Genomic DNA, 19,730 nt, shown 5'->3' with positions numbered 1-19,730 from the left:
TCATATAACTATATATAAAAAAAACAAACAACCTGATTTTTAAAATGGGCAGAGAACCTGAATAGACATTTTTTTCAAAGAAGACATACAGATGGGTAGCAGGCACATGAAAAGATGATCAACATCACTAATTATTAGAGAAATGTAAATCAAAACCACAATGAGATATCACTTCACACTTGTCAGAATGACTATCATCAAAAAGCCTACAAATAACACATGCTGGCGAGGATGTGGAGAAAAGGGAACCCTGTAAACTGTTAGTGGGAATACACATCGGTGCAGCCACTATGAAAACAGTATGGCGTTTCCTCAAAAAACTAAAGATAGAACTACCATATGATCCAACAATGCCACTGCTGGGTATATATCCAAAAAAAACAAAAACACTAATTCAGGGGCTTCCCTGGTGGTGCAGTGGTTGGGAGTCTGCCTGCCAATGCAGGGGATGCGGGTTCGGGCCCCAGTCTGGGAGGATCCCACATGCCGCGGAGCGGCTGGGCCCGTGAGCCACAACTGCTGGGCCTGCGCGTCTGGAGCCCATGCTCCGCAACAAGAGAGCCCGCGATGGTGAGAGGCCCACGTGCCACGATGAGGAGTGGCCCCTGCTTGCCGCAGCTGGGGAAGGCCCTCGCACAGCAACGAGGACCCAGCACAGCCAGGGATAAATAAATGGATTAATTAATTAAAAAAAAAAAAAAGCCAGACCCTAGTTAAAGTGGTCAGGACAAACTTATAAAAAAAACAAAAAAACAAAAAAAACACCACTAATTCAAAAAGATACATGCACCCCAATGTTCATAGCAGCGTTATTTACAATAGCCAAGACTTGGAAGCAACCCAAGTACCCATCAACAGATGAATGGATAAAGAAGATGTGGTACATATATACAATGGAATATTACTCAGCCATTAAAAAGAATGAAATTCTGCCATTTGCAACAACACGGATGGACTTAGAGAGTATTATGCCTAGTGAAGTAAGTCAGACAGAGGAAGAAGACAAATACTCTTATGTTATCACTTATATGTGGAATCTAAAAAATAAAGCAAATGAATGTATAACAAAACAGAAACAGACTCATGGGTATCAGAACAAAGTAGTGTTTACCAGTGGGGAGAGGGAAGGGGGGAGGGGCAAGATAGGGGTATAGGATTAAGAGACACAAACTATTACATATAAAATAAATAGGGTCTTCCCTGGTGGCACAGTGGTTAAGAATCCACCTGCCAATGCCGGGGACATGGGTTCGAGCCCTGGTCTGGGAAGTTCCCACATGCCACTGAGCAACTAAGCCCGTGCACCACAACTACTTAGCCTGTGCTCTAGAGCCCACGAGCCACAACTACTGAGCCCACATGCCACAAGTACTGAAGCCCACGTGCCTAGAGCCTGTGCTCCACAACAAGAGAAGACACCACAATGAGAAGCCCATGGACCCCAAAGAAGAGTAGCCCCCGCTCGCCGCAACTAGAGAAAGCCCGCTTGCAGCAATGAAGACCCAACGCAGCCAAAAGTAAATAAATACGTACATACATACACAAATAAAAATAAATAAATAAATAAGTAAGCAACAAGGATATATTGTACAGCACAGGGAAATGTAGCCATAATTTCATAATAGCTTTAAATGGAATATAATCTATAAAGTATTGAATTACTATGTTGTATACCTGAAACTAATACAATATTATAAATCAACTGTACTTCAATTTTTTAAAAGAAATTAAATAAACAAATAAATCTTCTCTACTTATATCAAATGATTGTCTTATTCACTGTTGTATCCTCACTACCTAAATCAATGCCTGGCACATAGCAGGTGCTCAATAAATATTTGTTGAATAACTGAACATGTGATATGATATTAATTAAATCAGTATTCTTTCATCCAGGGTTGGGTTTTGTTAGGCTTGTGCGTTTTATTACATGAGCAGGATTCAGTAATGTGTGAGCACAAAATTCTTTTATTTTTTACTTCACTGTCTTTTCAAATTCTCTGAGGGCTGCTTCTTTTTCTGCCCTGGATGAAATCTCATGAAGGTCAAACAAACTTCATTCCCGGTTAAAGCTTTTCATTTCCCCAAGCTCAGTCCTGCTTCAGGCTGGAAACCTGCAGTGGGGGTAGTGGCACAGACTACTTTTATTTTGTTTTCTATCTTTACATCTCCACCTCCTCCTCCTTAACTACTCGCTGGTCAAGCTTTTAGATTCCTCCAGGTTTGGGTTGTGAAGGGGAAGGTAACAGAGCTTCTCAGATGTCTCAGATGTATGCCATGAATGGTCAGTTCCGGACAGTCACTAATGATCCTAGCTTTCAGCCCTTGGGTTTCTGAGGTTTCAAACCCTCCGCTGGATCCCCTGGGTGCTCAGCCAAGCAGCCTTCTTGCTGGACTCCCTTTTAAAATAGCTTCTGTCACCAACCCTGGGAACATTTTGCTACACTTGATTTATCACACATCCGTCCATCCATCCATCCACCCCCTCTAGCATCCCATGAATCCATCTTATTTTTGGTGCATAACAAAGTAAGTTGCTGACATAAGTACACTTTCTCCTGGGAAAGACTCACACGTATCCACAGTTGGTGAACGTGCAGCTGGTTTGCAGCATGCTCTCTCTGTCTCTAATCGCCTTTGGTTTTCTCAGGAAAGTATCAGATCCCAGTTCCCTGTATTCCCCCAGACTCCAGACAACATATATCAAGTTCTCCGAGTGTTTCCCTGAAAGCTCCTCTCACATAGCTTGAGGTAAGGGGAAGCATCTCTTTTTTTCCCTGTGGGAGGTGTGGGTAGGTTTCAAGTATCTTCAAAGCAGTACTCTTCATGAGTCATCAGTCCCCCCACTCACCCCCCCTCTATGGGCTGGAGATGAGTGATGAATAATACTGAGCCACCATTTCTTGGCATATCTTACATGGTGGACCAATATCTGACTTTAGATGTACAGATATTTGGCATCTATCTACTGTCCTTTGGGGACCCAGTCAAAACAAACAGCATGAATGTTATTTTACATGTTCATTTATTTAACAAATATTTTTTGAGCACCTGTTCTGTGCCAGGCACTAGTCTAGGTAGTAAGGATACAACAGTGAACACGACAAAGTTCCTGCTCTCATGGAATTTACCATTTAGTCTGGGCGACAGACAATAAGCATATTTTTTTTTTTAAAAAAAGAAGATAATTTCATGTAGAGATGAATGTTATTATAACATAGTATTAGTTTAAGGTATACAGGGACTTCCCTGGTGGTGCAGTGGTTAAGAATCCACCTGCCAATGCCGGGGACATGGGTTCGAGCCCTGGTCTGGGAAGTTCCCACATGCCACTGAGCAACTAAACCCGTGCACCACAACTACTGAGCCTGCGCTCTAGAGCCCGAAAGCCACAACTACTGAGCCCCAGTGCTGCAACTACTGAAGCCTGCACGCTCTAGGGCCTGCATGCCGCAAGAGGAAAAGCCGCCTCAATGAGAAGGCCACGCACCGCAATGAAGACCCAATGCAGCCAAAAAAAAAAAGTGTACAACATAATGATTGATATATTTATTGATATATCGTACAAAATGATTACCATGATAAGTCTAGTTAACATCCATCACCACAGAGTTATAATTTTTTTTCTTGTGATGAGAACTTTAAAAATCTATTTTCTTACCAACTTTCAAATATACAGCACAGCATTGTTGACTATAGTCACATGCTGTATATTACATCCCAAGGACTTATCATATAACTGGAAGTTTGTACCTTTTGACCACCTTCACCCATTTTGTCTACCCTCCTCTTCCCTTCTCTGGCAACCACCGATCTGTTCTCTGTATCTATGAGTTTGGCGTTTTTTCAGATTCCACTTATAAGTGAGATCATACTGTATTTGTCTTTATCTGACTGACTTATTTCACTTAGCATAATGCCCTCAAGGTCCACCCGTGTTGTCACAAATGGCAGAATTACCTTTTTTTAATGAATAATATTCCTATATATGTATATCACATCTTTATTCATTCATCTGTCAATTAACACTTAGGTTGTTTCCACATCTTGTCTATTGTAAATAATGCTGCAACAAACGGGGGTATAGCTATCTTTTCATGATAGTGATTTTGTTTCCTTTGAATAAATACCCAGAAGTGGGATTGCTGGATCGTATGGTAGTTCTATTTTTAATTTTTTGAGGAACCCTTATACTGTTTTCCATAGTGGCTGCACCAATGGGAATTTGACATTTTGGCCAAATAACAAGGCTAGAACATAGCTGAAGTTGAGTGTATATCTCACTTTTTTGCAGGAGAGTAACATGATCTAATGGCAAGAGGGTAGTTAAGGTGACAGACCATGGAATCATAGCTGCATAAAGATAGTATTAACCAAAAATTACTAGAGGTAATACCTGCATGTTTTTAGCGTATAAGATAAATCCACCGAAATTCCTAAATATTAGTGGCAAACTGATAGGAATAAAAGGTCCCATTGACAATATCAGTGTGTGATGGAAAGATCGCTGCTAGACTAAGAGTCAACAACTTGGGTTTAAATTTTAGCTATACCCCTTCCAGGCCATGTGTCCTTGAAAGTCACGTAAGCCTATCTGAGCCTCAGTTTCCTCATGTACACATTGCACAGAGTTGTTGAGAGACTCAAGAGAATGAATGAGAGAACATATTGCAAGCTCTAGAGGAGTGGTTCTCAATCTGGGACACTTTTAAAACCAAGATGCTCAGGCCCTTCCTTAAACCAATGAAGTTAGACTCTCGAGCAAATAATCTTCCAGTCACCCAGAGTGTCTATAAGATCTTAAGTCAGATCATGACACTCAACTCTTTAAACCCTCCAATGGACCTTCCCATCTCAAAGTCAAAGTCCTTAAAGTGGTGACTGAGGCCCCATGATCAGGCCCCACCTCTGGCCTCATTTCCTCCTCTTCACCCTCACTCACCCAGCCCCAGGCACACGGGCCCCTTGCAGTTCCCCTAACATTCCAAACGTATTCCCACCTGGGAGCCTTTGTTTTGGCTGCTGCCACTCTTGTCGCAGTTATCCCACAGGGATCAAGCTCTCACTTCAGGCCTTAGCTGGAAGGCTAAAACCTTTGACTGAGGCCTTCCCTGATCACCCTCTTTACCATATCAGGCGTGCACACAATCCCTTTCCCCTTCTAGCTTTTTCCATAGTACTTATCACTACCTAAAATGTTACATATTTTATTTGTTTTGTTTGTTTATTGATTATCATTTTCTACTAGAATATAAGCTTCATGAGGTCAGGGATTTTGTTTGTTTGGTTTGTCCACTGCTGGGTAGTCCCAGTGCTTAAAAACGTAGAAGCCCTCAGTATATATTTACTGTTGCTGTTCCAAATGCATCCTCTGAGCATGCACCTTACCCAGCCTAAAAACTTCAATAATGGCTCATTGCCCACTCCAAATGTATTCTGTGCTTTCCTACCTCCCTGACTTTGCTCATGTGGTTCTTCCTACTCTGTATGCCCTTCCCATCTTGACAATCATTTCCTCCATTTCCTGGATGAAAAAGATCCTCCTCAAAATTCCTCTAGCTGGTTGTGCCACATTCTGCCTTAAATTGTCTGTGTACTGTGTATAATTTTTTTATGTAATTATTTCCTTTCTGAGTGTACACTCCTTGAAAACAGTGTTACTCAGCAATGTTTGTTGAATGAATGAATGAACTTACTTTTGTAGCTGACTCAGACATTCACCAAAAGAAGGAAGAGAGGTAATTAAATGGTAGGTTTCAATGGCAGCCCCCCACTCCACCCCGCCTAGCTCTTGCAAAAATACAGGTTGCACGTGAGTAAAATAGAAACAGAAGATGATAGCCTCCAAAAATAATTTGTGGATGGTAAGATCAACCATACGAAAGATCAGCACCTATAAACTGCCTTATGAATAGTTTAGGTAAGAGCGAGTTGAAAAGGAATGTATTTATTGCATAAAGGGACTCGGAGAGCCAAATAAAAATTAGACATGACATTCATTTTTATGGTGGTGAGGTCTTCAAGCCAAGCCAGCTAAAAACAGGAAATAACCTCCCAGGTTTATTATGATGTCCTTCAGATTATTTTTATGAACTATTCCAAATCTCAATCTTTTTAGAGGATGTTCTCTTATGATAGTGAAAACAATAAATCTCTGACATTTCCCCTTCATTTGGAAGTGCTGTGTAATCTGAAATTGAAAAATCTCCTTCAACTCAATGTGGAGTTTTTTCCCCTGACTTTAAAAACCTTTGTTAACAAGCTATGTAGGTTTTTCAAGTCAGTGACTCATATCCTCCGCTCCCCAAACCTAGGTTCTTTCTGGAATGTCCTTTCTGAATGAGCAGGAGCTCACCTTATCAGCAGGGCTTGATTTTTGGAGACAGGAATTTATGAAGCTCAACCTGTGAATACATAACTCTTGTTCACCTTGGTATGTTACCAAGTTTTCATAAGGCTTCCACCAACTTGACTGAGTAAGACATGTATCACCAATCTTGGAAGGGAAAATAAGAAGTGCTAGTTAAATAACTAAAGCTGGTAGAGATAAAGCCTCTGAAAAAAGTCCCACTCCACATACCATCAAAAGAAATACATGTTATGGATGAGAGAATTTGTTTGTTTTTCCTTTTCTTGAGTTTTAAATGGTTTTTACATAAATAATAGCATAGCAATAAGAGCAAAATGAAAAAGAAAAAGCTCACTCAGCACCTCACCTTTTTAACAGAAGAAGGATTTTTTCTCTAGTCTCCGTGCATCTACATGCATAGACATCTATATGACATAGTTTTAATTCACGTAACCTAGAGGCTCTCAGGACTATTGTACAATGGAGTGTTGGCCCACTCTCTAGAAATGAGGTAGGAAGAAATAACTGTGCCACCACCCCCCCTCCCCTGGGGCCTGTATAAATGAGATCTGGGAGCTTGGGAGGAACCAGAAACAGACTGGAGTAATCTGAGAGATGAGGCCCATGACTGATCCCACAGTATGCTTCACTCAGCCTGAGGCATGACCCAGGAGGTCCAGACACCTGTCACTGACCCTAGAACACAACAGGGTTTCTCCACAAGATCTCCAATATCATTTCTATTCCTTTAAACAAAGCTGGAATCTCCATGTTGGCAATAATATCAAATCAATACTCCCTTGCCAGACCATCTAGGCCCTGTATTAGCTTGGCCTGTGGGTAGAAGGTGGTATTCGATAAAGGCTGAGAGGAAAAAAGGTAACAATATAAAATTCTAAAATTGTGTTGGAGATACAGGAAATACTTCCCTGTGGTGATTTCATCCCCAGAGACTCAACACCAGAGTCAACAAGAAACTACACAGGCAAGATGTTTTTTTGTTGTCTCACCTGCTTATAAAACCCCAGCTTCCTTCTCCAGTCCTTCCACAACCTGAGATGGCAGAACTCTTAAGGAAGACAACTGTAGCAATCCTGCGCTTGTTGCTTCTGGCTGGCTGCCCTGTTTCTTCACATTGACTTGTAACAGGCCAGCCCTTCACCAGCCTTTCACCTCTCTTTCATCTAGAGACCTTGGAGTCTCTAGATTCCCAGCTGTGCAGAACCCTAACCAGCTGCATTTCATAGGCTTTGAACTGGTGAAGGTCTCCGAAAGAGAAACAATAGGCACCGCAGTTCCTGGCAGTCAAGAATAAAGATCTGTAAAGGCTGTTCATAGTGACCCCTTGCTGAGTAGTAATAATAACAATAGCTTAAATTGATTGTGCCAGAAACAGTGCTGAGCCCCTTCCAGAAAGCACCTCATTTAATTGTCACAACGATCCTTGAGGGAGGAATTATTGTCTTTTTTTTTTTTTCAGGAGGGGAAACTGAGACATATATCTAAATTAGCTTACATTTGGGACTTCCCTGGCGGTCCAGTGGTTAAGACTCTGTGCTTCCACTGCAGGGGGCATGGGTTCGATCCCTGCTCGGGGAACTAAGACCCCGCATGCCGCAGGGCCAAAAAATAAAATAATATAAAAGCCACTACACAGATATTTAAAAAATAAATAAGTAAATAAAGTAGCTTACATGAGATCCAGTAGAGTTAGAAAGTGGCAGAACTTGAATTTGAATGCAGCAAGCAAAGGAATCTAAGGAGACCACACTTTCCTTATAGTGAGATGCTTCCTCAGAACTCAAGCCTGAATGGGGTGGCAGTGGGAGGAGCAGGGGGTAGAGGGGAGTCTGATGGAATCCCACACCCACCCACCCTTCCCCTGTCTCCACCCCGGCTCACCAAGTCTCTCTTTCTCTCCTACTCTTCCTTCCCATTCTGCCCCTCCCTTTCCCTGCTCTCCATCCTTTAGTTCTTTCTTCTCTGCCTATTTTCTCACCCTGTAAATGCTCTACTCGGAAGCATGCAGCCCGAAAACAGCTGCCAGACCTGGCTCTGGAGTGTGACTCATTACTACGTTGCTAGACCCAGAAATGAACTGAGTGAGACACGTAAGTCCAAAGCATCCAGTATCCCTAGGCTCACTGAAGTCAGGGCCTGTGGGTTAGCAGCTGATAGCATTGTAGCACTTTCAAAGGTGTAACTCAGTCCTGACTCTTTGCCTACTCCTGACTCGTGACCCTGTGGCATCCTTTGAAGTATGTCTCGTGTAACATCTTGCAATTCCACTGCTGCAGGGGAAAGATGTTTGCATGCAGTGGGAATCTGTGACTCAGTGCTATTAATTCTTATTCCTTCTGATATCAAGGTTGGTGTTTTTGTGCCTTTATGTTCTTGAAATTTTATGTTAGTATGGTTAGTTTGGACTCAGTTTCAAAAGCATTAAGGTATAGTTTTGAAAGGATTAAGGTATTCTTTTTACTGCCAGAGGAAAGTGTGTTCTGAGAGAAATGTACACACTATATTCAGAGGAAAACATTCCTAGCCGTTATATATTGTAGAAAGTTGGACAATGTTAGGTGGTAAAATTCACTCCCTAGCACTCTTGGTAAGAGTGCTACACCATTCATTCATGCATTCAACATATATTTAAATATGTCAGAAGTGATACACGCTATAAATAAAATTAAAGTTTGGTAAAGGAATAGAAAATGTAGAAGGGCTATTTTAGATAGCATGGTCAGGGAAGGCCTCACTGAAAAAGTGAGATTTAAGCAAAGCCCTGAAAGGACTAAGGGAATGAGCCATGGAAACATCTGGGGAAGAATATTCTACACAGAAAGAACAGCAAGTGCAATGGCCCTGAGATGGAAATGAGCTTGGTGAGCTTGAAGAAGGGCAAGAAAACCAGTTAGATTAGAATGGACCCCGGAGGAAAGAAGCACTGTCACAGAGGTTTGCAGAGCCTGCTGGGCTATAATAAATAGCTTTGACTGGATTGTAAATGTGATGAGAAATCACTGGAAGAATTTGAGTAGGATAGTGAGAAGATCTGACTTGTTTAGAAAGATCACTCTGGCCTCTGGTTAAATAATGGACATTGGTGAGCAGGGGTGGAAGCAGGGGAGCACGTTGGAAGGTTATTACAGTAGCCAGTGTAAGAGGATGAGGGCTCTTGGGTGTGAGATATATTTTGTAGATAGAAATAAGAGGATCTGAAGGATTTGGATGTGGGTTGTGAGGGAAAGGGAAGATTCAAGCTCACCTCTAGCTTTGCAGCCTGAACCATGGGTGAATAATGGAGCCATTTACTAAGATTGGAAAAGTCTGGGAGGAAGATAGTAAACGAAGTGTTCAGTTTTGCACATATTAAGTTTGAGATTGCCTAAGACATCCAAGTAGAGATGCCAAGTAGGTAGTTGTGTAGCAAGCCTGGAGCACATTGAGGGGTGATATCTACTGTGATGTTGACTAAGACACTTTTCTTACCACCACTGTTAGTCCATAGTTAGAGATTTGAATTTCAAAAATGGAATTCACCTCCTACAAGTGCACTGCACTCCATCTTGCAAACCCTTGTTCTCTGTCTCAATGCTACATGTAGGGGAGTATTAACTGAGATGTTAAGGCTTATGATGTTCACCATCAAATCCTCCAATAGTGCCCCTTGAGCAATTAATATTTGACATTTCCAAAGGGCCTCAACTAGTGAGACACTGTGTTCCTTTAAATACTATCCTTAAATAAAGCAGAAACTCTGGCCAACAGAAGTAGCTGAACACAAGAAATGCATGTTCCATAATATCTGCAGATCATTTTCAGGCATATTAACTACTTTTAGAGGATGCGGTGAGTCACAGATTTAAAGTTGTGGAGCTTGGATTCTGGACGTGGAAAGGCCACCTTGAAAGCACATACTATTCAAATGCTGCTGGATGGAAGCCCAGAACTTATGCCATAGGGTCACATCACCTGACATCAGTTGATCTAGATTATTTACAGAACACTGAAGTCCAAGGATTGCATCATATTTAGAAGGTTGGGGATATATGCCTCAGGGTACATCAGAGTATTTAACAGAATTAATAAATAGCCACGCATCCAAAAATGGAAGATTTTTCTCAGCCACAACATTTTAAGAATCTATAAAGACTTTGCCCACAATGTTTTCTCATGAGGTGTTTTTTTTGCCAGAATTACTGAATAAGCCAGGACTTCTTCAACATTACAGTGTTCACACAGCTGATCTTGCCGAGGACGTGTGTGTGGAGAGTGTATCACCTGTCCTTTCTAGAGATGAAGACTTCTGGGAAGGAGCACAGGGACCTGGGTGCAGAGCATCTGTGCCATTAGAAAGTCTGATTGAAAAAGACATCAGCAGAATTCTCAAGGTATTTCCCAAGAGACTGGGAACTTACAAGGCCCATTCTGGCGTTGTCCCCTTTAATTGGGTCAAGTCTGTTCATCATCTCTACTTTCAAGGGAGTTGCTCACCAACTAGACCCCATTTTTGCATTCATTCACTTGAAAACTAGACAGGTATATTTTTGCTATTAGAAAAACATATAGAGAGCTTGATTATCACACAAGGTCTCTTTAGATCAGTTGCATGTACCACTGTGGGCTGTATCAATTGCGTAACCAGAGACATTAACAACAGGCATAGGCTTTGAATGGGACAGGTCAGAGTTTTGAGTCCAGCTTTGCCACTTACTGCTCTGGTGGCCAAATTTAGGTAAGTGTAAAATTGGGATAATCACAGTACGCATCTCATAGGGTCACTGTGAGAATTAGATGCGGTAACGTCCTCAGAGAGGTTAGAAGAGTACCTAGAACATAGAAAGCACACAATAAATGTTAGCTGCTATTGTTATTAGAATCATCATTTTTAAAGACCATTGGCAAAGAGATTTTTTGGAACTATAGACCCAGTATAAATAAGATACTTAAGTAGACCCTCATTAAGTTTCTGCAGCTAGATAACACCATGTTCTTTGTGACTTCAGAGAATGAAATTTGATATAAATCTTGACCTAGCTCAAGGTTATCAGTGACTCGTATTTTTTTTAATGAAGTGAAATTCACATAATATAAAATTAACTATTTTAAAGTGTGCAATTCAGTGGCATTTAATGCAGTCACAATTCTGTGCAAGAATCACTTCTATCTAGTTACAAACCATTTTATCACCCCCAAAGGAGGCCCATACCCATAAGCAGTTATTCGCCTTTCGCCACAGCCCCTGGCAACCGCTAAACTGTTTCTGTCTCTACAGATTTATCTATTCTGGATATTTTAAATAAATGGGATCACATAATATGTGACCTTTTGTGCTGGCTCCTTTCACTTACGGTGACTTATTATTGAAGAGGAAACTGCAGATCCCCAAAGAATCACCATCTCATCATCCCATCATCTCTGATATGCTTGGAATTTTCCAATGCTTAATGGAGATTCTGATCTCTAGGATTTCAGATTCTGTCCTCTGTTAAAGAAATGCTTTAATCAAATGCTTGAATCAACAGTGGGTGGATTTGGGGGAAAACTCCAGGAAGTTCTAAATCACTTCAACATATCAAGTATCTGAGAAAAATGATGTCGTCAACATGTGGAGATTTTGTCAAGGGTGCAGTTTTATTCCATCATTTTATAGAGAAGGACTTTGTGACCTAGTGTTGTTTTCTTTGGCTGCTATAAGACACATGTAACCCTTGATGCACTTATTACAAAAACAATTCCTTTAAGGAGCATGTATAACGTGCTAGGGCCTAATGAGAGATACAGTCCCTGAGCTGTGACTAAGCTACTCATGGTCCACTGGAGAGAATAGACGAACAATCAGGCATTAAAATATAATAAATGGGGCTTCCCTGGTGGCACAGTGGTTGAGAATCTGCCTGCCAATGCAGGGGACACGGGTTCGAGCCCTGGTCTGGGAAGATCCCACATGCCACAGAGCAACTAGGCCTGTGAGCCACAACTACTGAGCCTGCGCGTCTGGAGCCTGTGCTCTGCAACAAGAGAGACCGCGATGGTGTGAGGCCCGTGCACCACAATTAAGAGTGGCCCCCACTTGCCACAACTAGAGAAAGCCCTGGCACAGAAACGAAGACCCAACACAGCCATAAATAAATAAATAAATTAAATAAATTTTTAAAAAAAGGTCCTTATTAAAAAAAAAAATATATATATATATATGTAATAAATGCTGTAACTGGATTAAGCACGGGGGGCCATGGGAGCACATGTGCAAGTACCTAGCCCTGCAGGAGGCATTGGCGGGGTACTCCTTACACTCTTTCTTCCACACAAGGCTAAGTCATTGTATTGCTGGTGGAAAAGTAAATTTTATACATCACGAAGCAATACTTTTCAAAATGTTAAATGGTTGTTGACTTTGGAGCCTGTGTTAATTTATTATCACAAAGAAAGAACACTGTTACCATAGGTACTTCTTACATTACTGCTGTTCTGTTTAGCCACTGATGCCATGTGGCATTAAGGTACAGATTGCAACCTAAGGTTAACGTTCCTTACTGTATGGAATTAGACATTTACTGAGTAGGAAATCCTTGCTGGTATTGAGGGAGTTATTTTCTACTTAATCTATTTTACAACTTAAACTTACCACAGTTTTTTTTTGGGGGGGGGAGTCTATTCTAAGAGTAAGCATATTCTCTTAATTATATTCTGTCTCAACCCTCTGCTACAGTCATGACCCTGCCCCCATTATTTGAAACATAAAAGTGTCACACCTGGCCTTGTTGTCTATGCTCAATATCACTCCCCAGCTGATGGTATCACGAAGTCCTCCAGCATTATGGGCACACCGTTTCATAATATTTAATTAAAAATGACTCTGAGCACCGTTTCATCCCTCCTTCTCCCCAGGGACTCTTGGACTTCCATTTCTCCTAGTTACTTCTGATTCTGAAGTCCTGCTTTGGCTGAATTCTCGAGCCTTGCCCTGGTTCCCACCTCCTGCAAGTGCTGTACCTTTCCCGCACCACATCACCCCATACTGGACACATCTGATCCCTCTGCTTCCCAAAATACTGTTGACCAAAGCAAATATCAAAATGTTTAGAGACAAATGCAGCACAGGAGAGCAAAACTGAAAATTAAATTTTAACTTAAAAAATTAAAAACTTAACTTAAAATTGAATATTTTAGTCATTTCCAAAGTCCCTTTGGCCATTTCTCTCTAGCTGTTTTTTCCCTACCTCTTTTTTCCTCTCTCCTACTTTCCATCAGAACTCAGATTTTCTCCCACTCCATTACTATGCAGAGTCCTGCAGGTTGTTCTGATGCATGCTAAAGTTTGAGAAGACTTAAGCAAATTTTGAGTATATATTTATGCTATGCACACATTTACAGATCTACTTCATCATTTTTAATGGTTGTATGAATTTAATGATTCCATACTGATGGACATTCAGGTTGCTTCCAATTTTTATATATGAACATACACTAGAAAAGCATATGGAAAAATCAAAATAATTATGAGAAGATCTAGCTATTTAAAAAAATTTGGGGGGGGCCACCCCATGCGGCTGGCAGGATCTTAGTTCCCCAACCAGGGACTGAACCCGGGCCCACGGCAGTGATGAAAGCACGGAGTCCTAACCACTGAACTGCCAGGGAATTCCCGTAGACCTAGCTATTTTAGACGAAATGTTTTTCTTTAAAAATTCCTTTTATGATGTAATATTGTTTAACAACAAATCAAATTGGAAGAGAGAACAATGTTGGGTAAGCTAAAGGAGGGAGGCAGGCATGGATTCTCCATAGAGGGTAAGGGAGCACATTGTAGTAGGCTAGAAGCTTCTTGAGGCCAGGGACCATGTCTGATTTGTTTACTACTGCATGTCCAGTGCCTTGAACAGCACCTGACATAGAGTGGGTGCTTAGTTAAGTATTTAATGAATGAATGGATAATGAATGAATCTCAAAATAATTACACTGAGTAAAAGAAGAGTACATGCTCTAAGATTCTATTTATATAAAATTCTAAAAATTGCAAACTCTAGTGATAGAAAAGCAGGTAGATATTTTCAGTTTATTGAAGTATGTCTATTATACCTCAATAAAGCTGTTTTAAAAATAAAAAGACATTGCCTGGTGTTTCTCGTCTGAGTAATTATTGGTAGTTCCCCAAAATGGAGAACGATGAGTTCTGTTTGGGGCATACTGAGTTTGGGGCAACCATGGAATATCCAAATAGACAGGTCAGTGAGTTTTTGGATATGAGTCTCTCTCAGGAGTACTTGAGCTAAAGCTGTTCTTTCAACAGCTGAAATGTGCACATCGAATTTTGCGACATCAGCCATTAAGGTTGAATGATGACAGAAGCCAGACTAGAGTAGATGGAAAGAGAAGTAAAGAAAAGTAGAGAGAAAAGTAGAAAACGATAAGTTTGGCTGTTCTGGAAAAAGAGAAAAATAGGGCAATTACTGGAGGAGGTGTCTTCTGAGGATGGTCCTCAATGATACCTTGGAGCCCCAAAGCTTCCCCCAGCCGCCTTGCCTTTGGTTTACATCACTTTTAGTGGAGTTCTCTGTTCCTTGGGCTCAAAGCACCCTGTCTAGTACTCTCCTTTTTCGTTCTTTCTCACCTCTTTCAGTCAATCACAAAGTCCTTTTACTCCTATTTCTTTAATGATGCTCAAATCTGTTCACTTCTCTTAACCCATCGCCAACATCCTAGGGCAAGCCGCCATTATCTGATTACTGCAGAATCCAAAGGTTCTGCTCATGGTGCAGCAGCCAAGTACATCTCTCCTGGAGTCACTGGGTTCGAATCCCAGCTTGCTCCTTAGGAGCTTAGTAACTTCTCTGTGCCTCAGTTAAAAGTACCTTCCTGCCAAGATTTTGTGAGAGTTAAATGCAATAAAATCTGTGCAGCGTTTCCTGGTTTTTAAAAAAATGTTTATCTTTTTTTTTCTCTACTATCCATTTAATTGCTTGTGTTGTTTGTTTTGTTTGGAAAATCTTCCCTAGACATCACCAACTGGTTAAATCCTATGTGTTTTTAAACTTCAGTTAGGGTGCCAGCTCCTTAAGGAAGGATTTCTTGATTGACCTACACTTTACCTTGCTGAAGCACTCTGTCAGAGTGCTTAGCGTACTTTTTGGCTCTTCTTCTTCTTATTATTTTGCTTCTGAATCCCGCACTACTTAATGATGAACCCTTTGAAGGCAAGGATGGTGTTTTTAGCATTGAAAAAGTTTATTGGCATAAAGTCCCAGGAGGAGATAAGTGTTAGTTAAAACTAGGAGGCTGATATACTGTATGATTCCAACTGTATAACATTCTGGGAAAGGCAAAACTATGGAGACAGGAAAGTGATCAGTGGTTGCCAGGGATTTGAGAGGAGGGAGGCATGACTAGGCAGAGCACAGAGGATTTTTAGGGCAGTGAAACTACCCTAGTGCATGATGTGTGATCATTACATGTCCTTATATATTTGTCAAAACCCACAGAATGTATAACACCAAGAATGATCTTAATGCAAACTATGGACTTTGAGTGATTATGATGTGTCACGGTAGGTTCATCAATTGTGACAAATGCACCACTCTGGAATATAGTTCGGGAAACTATGCATGTGTGGGGTAAGGAGATATATGGGAACTCTCTTTATATATATATATATATATATATATATATATATATATACACACACACACACACATATATATGTCTATATATATATATAAAGATAGATATATATATCTTTGAAGAAATAATCATCCCTGCCTTTGTGGAGGCAGACATCAAACAAATAATTATGCAAACTATCATTTATTTAACATTAAGAAGCACTATGGGGGCCTCCCTGGTGGCGCAGTGGTTGAGAATCTGCCTGTCAATGCAGGGGACATGGGTTCGAGCCCTGGTCTGGGAAGATCCCACATGCCGCAGAGCGGCTGGGCCCGTGAGCCACAATTACTGAGCCTGCGTGTCTGGAGCCTGTGCTCTGCAACAAGAGAGGCCACGATAGTGAGAGGCCCGCGCACCGCGATGAAGAGTGGCCCCCTCTTGCCACAACTAGAGAAAGCCCTCGCACAGAAACGAAGACCCAACACTGCCATAAGTAAATTAATTAATTAATTAAATTAAAAAAAAGAATAGTGGTGGAAAATAATTCCTTACCAATCTCTGTAAATTAAAAAAAAAAAAAAAAAAGAAGCACTATGGAGCATAGGGTCTTCCCTGAGAAAGCAAAACTTAAGGTGATGCATCACCTTGAGGTCTGCCCTCAAGGACAGGGAGGAGTTAAACCAATTACAAAGGCTCTTTAAAGAGCCTAAGGGCCAGAGTGAACAGTGTGTTCCAGGACCAAAGGAGAGTAGGTACAGGCAGGTCAGACTAGTTGGAGCACCGTGGGCTAAGGAGGTAAAACCGGGGACATGAAAAGAGGGCAGACCTACAGGGCTTGCAGTCACAGAGTTGGAAGCTGTGTCCTAAGGACAGTGGGGTGCCATCAAAAGATTTTAAATAGAAGAGTGATATGGTCAGATTTGAATTTTTAAGAAATCGCTCTGGCTGCTGCATGAAAGAATGGATCAGAAGGAACAATCTGAAAGTGGCTAGATCAGGAGGGAGAGTACTGCAAGAGTCCAGGGGAGGAAGCGCATATTGCACATGTGAAGTACTTAGCTCCTTGCAGGCAGGCTCCATGTGGCCATGAGCATTGCAGACAATGCAGTGGGGGAAGACAATGGGGAAAGAGGAAAAGCACGTGGAAAAGGCAGGAAATGTGAGCAGATAGTTCATGGAGCAATAAAGCTGAATACATGGGCTCAGATCGTGATATATAATGCTTTTGCAGTGAGCGGGAGTTTCTCTTCGTTGTGGTGCGTGGGCTTCTCATTGCAGTGGCTTCTCTTGTTTCAGAGCTCAGGCTCTAGGCGCGTGGGTTTCAGTAGTTGAGGCACGTGGGCTCAGTAGTTGTAGCTCGCGGGCTCTAGAGTGCAGGCTCAGTAGTTGTGGCGCACGGGTTTATCTGCTCCACAGCATGTGGGATCTTCCCGGACCAGGGATCGAACTCGTGTCCCCTGCATTGGCAGGCGGATTCTTAACCACTGTGCCACCAGAGAAGGCCCCAATGCTTTTTAAATAACATCACTTTTATAACAATGATAATAAAATAATAACCATAGTACTTGAATTTATTGAGTAATTACTATGTGCTAGACAATTTTTCTATGTTCTTTATACAGCTTAATTTCATCCTTGTTCTAGTTATCTGTTGCTTCATAACAAATCACCTTAAAACTTAGTGCTTAAACCAACCTATATGTATATGTGTGTGTATATATATATATATATATGTGTGTGTGTGTATATATATATATATATATATATATATGTATGTATGTATACTCTGTAGCTTGGGCAGAGCTTGAGGGTTGGGGGAAGCTTGTTACTGCACTTCTTGGTGTCAGCTGGGGTAGCTCAAAGTCCGAGATCTAGACTCTCTGAAGCTTGCTCACTCACCTGCCTGTAATTGATGCCAGCTGTGGGCTGCAACTGTCTACTCTTCTCTTATTGCACTCAACACGATCTTCTTCAGTGTATTTGCTCACATGTCCAGTTCTCTGCTGGACTTTGAGCTCCTTCAAAACATAAAACATGTCTTTATCTTTGTATCATCTCTGTTTGGGGCACCATCTACAAATGAATGAATCCTGAACCTCGCTAAGAGAATATTTTCCTTTACCAAACTGAACACTCCTAGTGACTGGAGTTTTATAACTTTGCAAGACTACAATTTTGTTAGGAAGTTTTTCTTTATCCTTAGCCAAAATCTACTTTTGTGTAACTTTTACTCAGTGGACTTTTACTTAGGACTGTGAAACTCCACAGAATGAGTCTAAACTAACTTCTCTAAGACATCCATTCCCTAAGTGATAGCTATCAAATCACATCTAAATCTCTAAGCTTAACACTCCAGTTCCTATTATTGTTCTTCCTGGTTGTGGTTTCCATGGTTACCTCACTCTTGATTCATTCTTAGATAATCACTGTGGTTCATAGAGATCCAGAACAAAATGCCTGGATAAATATTAATGGTGAGTCTGTGAACACAGGGGAATGAAGTGGGATAGAAAACCATTCTGAGACCATCATAAGCAAGTGGGCTCCAAAGAGAAGTGCAGGATGGGACTGAGGGGTGAGGACATGGGTTGGGAGTTGGGGACTACATCCTATCCTGGACCTTCCCTGGTAGGCTGATCCTGATGAGAAGCAGATGGAGACCCTGTGGGAAGGTAATCTGAGACCCTGTCTGATTGGAAATGGAGAAGGAAAAACAGGAAAAGTGGAGCTGAAACCCAGTTGAAACTCAGTTGCCCACTTCTATCTTAAAATTGTGTTTCTTGAAGCATAGTTTATTGTCCATAAGAATTTCATAACCTGCTGGTAGACATGCGTTCCCTGAGTTCAGCCCCACACCCACTGAATGTGTACTCTTTACAAACTCCAAGATAATTCTTAAGTACACAGAGAATCTTGTTTTAAGGGCCGGAATAAGATAGAAATTGCTCATATTCAGAGTTAGAAAAGCGTTTTTCAAACCATTTCACAAAGCTAAAGAATCTCATGTTCTTCAGAAATTTCTTTGAAATATAAAAAAATCCCAGCTCATGTGTTTAGTCTGCATGGTTCCATCCCCACAAGTCCTTATCCCAACCCATAAGGGTCTGAAAAACAGTAGAAAAGAGCTGCCTTTGTTAGAAGATCCTATCACAATAACTCTTAGAGAAAAGCCTCCCACCCCCGCAAACTCCCACCCCCAGGAAAAAAGCAGTTGAAGAATTCAAACCCATTATACATTCTTTCCATTCCCTGTCCCCAGCTTCACTGAAATATTAAATCCTTTCCTCTTTTCTACGGATGGATTTTAAGATAGATTTTCCAATGAATTTTTAGTTAAATAATGAATGGAAAGTGTAGCTGTAGCAAATGCAGATTTTTTTGCTTAGAATAAGAGAGAAACTAAAATGGAATTTCTCTAAATACATGTTTTTCCCCTCTTTTAGGAAAATGTTTCAAGTAAATTTACTGAGTGCCCAAAGGAAATATCAGTGCACATCTTTTATGAAGTTGTAACAGGTAAAAATCTAACATTACTAGACAAAAATACAAGGGTCAGTTTTTCACACGTCGAGTCTTGCTTTAATGATTCTGCAATAAGCATTTCTTTGAGTAGAAGCCTTTGCCTTTTAGCCTATCTCCTCCAATTATTAAAGCATGTATTTACAGAGCAGAAGAAAGATCACTGAAAAACAGATTCTTTTAATGAGATAATGCCAAGTGAAGTGCATTCTGAAACGGGGAGAAAGGGTGAGTGATAATTTCACCCTAAGTCATCAGA

This window comes from Balaenoptera ricei, chromosome 2, assembly GCF_028023285.1.
Source record: "Balaenoptera ricei isolate mBalRic1 chromosome 2, mBalRic1.hap2, whole genome shotgun sequence".
NCBI classification, from domain to species: domain Eukaryota; kingdom Metazoa; phylum Chordata; class Mammalia; order Artiodactyla; family Balaenopteridae; genus Balaenoptera; species Balaenoptera ricei.
Note: the sequence above shows the minus strand (reverse complement) of the source record.